Below are 3446 nucleotides of genomic sequence, written 5' to 3'. Positions count from 1 at the left end.
AGCAACAGTTAGTCTAACACATATGAATGCAACTTACTGAAAGTAGACCTGTCTCTCTCTCTTTGTTTCTGTGAGCGAGCTATGCTACAGGTCTCTCTTCCCACACATGAATGAAGGTCTCTCTCTCTTTCTTTCTGTGAGCGAGCTATGCTACAGGTCTCTCTTGGCACCTCTCTCTCTCTCTCTCTCTCTCTCTCTCTCTCTCTCTCTCTCTCTTTCTTTCTGTAAGTAAGCTATGCTACAGGTCTAGACTCTTTCCACATGAATGAAGGTCTCTCTTCCTACAGTCTCTAAAGCTTTTCATCTCTTGCTACAAGTCTCTCTTCCCACATGAATAAAGGTCTCTCTTTCTACAGTCTCTAGAGCTTTTCATCTCTCGTCATAGATCTTCTTTGCACGTCATTTGGAACATTTGATTACAAGTATATGATTCAATAGTACTTTATCATTGCTAGAAGCATCATAATGAAGGTATGAAACTTTATACTGCTTACTCTGAGAAGTAGCATAAGCAACACACATGTCTTTAGCACTACTAAAAAGCACTTCATTACTGCTAGAAAGTACTAAAAATGGTCTTCATGCTGTAGGAAAAGTACTGCTGAAAAATAAAATACTACTGAAGAGTACTGCAACACTACTGAAGTCCTTGAAAGTAGGTGCAAATTAAAGCAATGGCTAGCAGCTCGATTGAATAGGTACTTTATCATTGCTAGAAGCATCATCATATAGGTATGAAACTTTATACTTGCTTACTCTGAGAAGTAGCATAATCACCACACGATAAATCTTTAGGATTACTGAAAAACACTTCATCACTTGCTAGAAAGTACTGAAAAATGGTCTTTATGCTGCAAGAAAAGTACTACTGTGAAAAGTACAACACTATTGAAAAGTATAACACTATTGAAGTCCTTGAAAGTACTACAACAATGGTGCAAATTGAAGAAATGGCTAACATCTCAATATCCTTGAATATAGAAGCTGAAATTGAAGCTAATATGAATAGTAGGAAATCACTAAGAGAATACTGGGCTCTTCAAAATGAAAAGCAACGAGCGAGAATGATGAACATGGTGATTGAAAGCAATACTATGGTGATAGATGAACGAAAGAAACAGAAGATATGCCGATCTATGGTACAACACTTTGATAAATTAACAATGGAGATGGATGCAAGTACTAGAAAGGAAATCTTTCAGCAACTTCTTCGACATCCTTGTTTTAAGAGCATGCATCTAGCCAAAAATCAAAGAAATTGGAATCAGCTATTCTAAGAAATGTCTGCAATACTTTAAATCATGTTAAGGTACCAAGATCTTTAGATGAGCTTTTCATGAGGAAATCAGCTCTCTTAATGTTGGGGAATGGTGAAAGCAGGGAGAAAATTACTGACAGGAGCTTTCCACAAGCTGCCAAGCTTATGGGGATCCACAAAAGAAATTTATATTCAACCAAGCATTAGTTAACAGTGGCAAATGAAGCTGATGGATCATTGCTTGTATCCACGTCACTGACATGAGACAAGGGGAAAACCCACATCACTCAAGATATCAAAGACATAGCATTTCAATTCTGGATGGATGAGACAAGGGTGTCCCCCAACAAGAAAGATGTTTGAAATACTAGCTAGATGTTCATATGTGAAACATCCAATCCATGTTCTTGAGGAGCGTCAAGCGAGTCATGGGTAATTTAAAAGCTTATTTAAATTATTCTACATATTGGTTGGTATATCTAACACATTATAACTTAACTCCAAATTGAACTTAATTTAAGGGAAAGTACCTAGATATTCAAATTTCACAACATTGTTTCAAGTCTTTGAAACCCTTCTTTGTCTGGAAACTGAGGGATCGCGACACCTTGCTGTATTGCGCATGTACATATGATTTTTCTGAATGAGGCAGTAAATCAAATACAAACTCATAAATTTACAATCCATGCGCTTTTTTGCACTTGCAAGTACATTGTATACCTTTAATCTGATGGAAATGCCAACAATGACTGCCTTGCATCAAAAAATACAAGTAAGAGTATCACAACTCTTTGGGACTCTATACTTTGCTGCCCAATGCCTCCAGGAAGTAGCTTCCATAGGTATAAATGCATAATGGGAACATGTGATGTATGTGGTGTAAGGAAAATGTAGATATGTTCAAGAGAAGTTGATGAGCAGAGTATGCAGGTATCTGTTAAGGTCTTTGAAAATATAGTGGGTACTACTAGATCGAAAAATGAAGGCAGGAGGAAGAACTCTATCAAAGACATTGGCCATAAGAAAATGATACCTAGAGATCTTTTGGAGGTGTACCAAGACCACTTGGGAAAGTTCATCATTCTTTTGCAGGTGTACTAAGACCACTTGGGAAAGTTCATCATTCATAATTTCATGTTCAGGTGGCAAGCCCAGCAGTTAAAGGACTACATCTCTCAGTTTCCAGATGAAGTAGTTGTCTCTGTATAGTAGACTTCATGGAGAACTACTCCTTCAAGGAGTAGAACAAAATTCAATTAATACATTGGTTCACTAAGCAGGTCACTATTTTTGTGCAGATTAGGTATTTTCACATTGCATCAGGTGTAATAAAGAAGACCATGCATTTCTTTATCTCATATGATAAACAACATGACAGCTTATTTGTGCATCATTGTTTCCTCTTACATGCTCAGTGGTTGAAAGATCAAGGGATGACATTTAAGAAACATTAGATGTGGTCAGATGCTTCACAGAAAGCAAAGCGACCGTTTTACTTTATTGTTAGATATTGGCATCTCACAGGTATGGAGATGGCTTGGAATTTCTTTTGTTCCTCGGGACATGGGAACGGGGAACATGATGGGGCTCGGGCAGTTATTAAAAGGGCTCTAACTCATGAGCAGTTGAAGATAAACAACGTGCCCTTGACTTGTGCAGCTGAAGCTGTTGCTTTTCTAAGGATGCATCTTAGTAGTGGAGAAAATGCTATTTACAAGCAGAAGAGGGAAGTGAGCAGGGTCTTTTGGGAAGTTAAGCAAGGTGATATTCAGAGAAGCCTTCAATGGGATTGCAAGACATTGAAGGGTTCAAGGAGCGATGCATTGTGTGAATGGATATTTTGAGACTAACACTTGTACATTACGCACACAAAAAGGCTATCATGCTTTTGTTTTCCTTGTAGGCATGGGCAATGGAGAATATGTAAGTGTTAACAATCCAAAAATGAGATTGATCATGGTGATAGACATAGATTAAGCAACATAATTAAGGTGGATTAAACCACACTAAGAACTCCATAAGAGAGAGAGAGAGAGAGAGAGAGAGAGAGAGAGAGAGATTGCACACTCAACACAAGTTCTATTGCTCTCTTGCATTCACAATGAACCATACAATGATATAGGCTTTCTAGCCTTATCCCACTTTCTAGCAACTCCTTTTCCACTCTTTTGGTCAACACACACACCAT

General features: G+C 38.0%; 1 pseudogene; it reads left to right on the top strand.

Annotated features, from left to right (window-relative positions):
* The first annotated feature begins 932 nt into the window (after positions 1 to 932).
* LOC147609569 (uncharacterized) lies at positions 933 to 1522 on the top strand (annotated as a pseudogene).
* The last annotated feature ends 1924 nt before the right edge of the window (positions 1523 to 3446 follow it).

Source organism: Cibotium barometz, chromosome 51 (genome assembly GCF_041138505.1).
Source record: "Cibotium barometz isolate CiBa-2024 chromosome 51, ASM4113850v1, whole genome shotgun sequence".
Classification (NCBI taxonomy): domain Eukaryota; kingdom Viridiplantae; phylum Streptophyta; class Polypodiopsida; order Cyatheales; family Cibotiaceae; genus Cibotium; species Cibotium barometz.
This window is presented reverse-complemented; position numbering and strand designations above follow the sequence as displayed.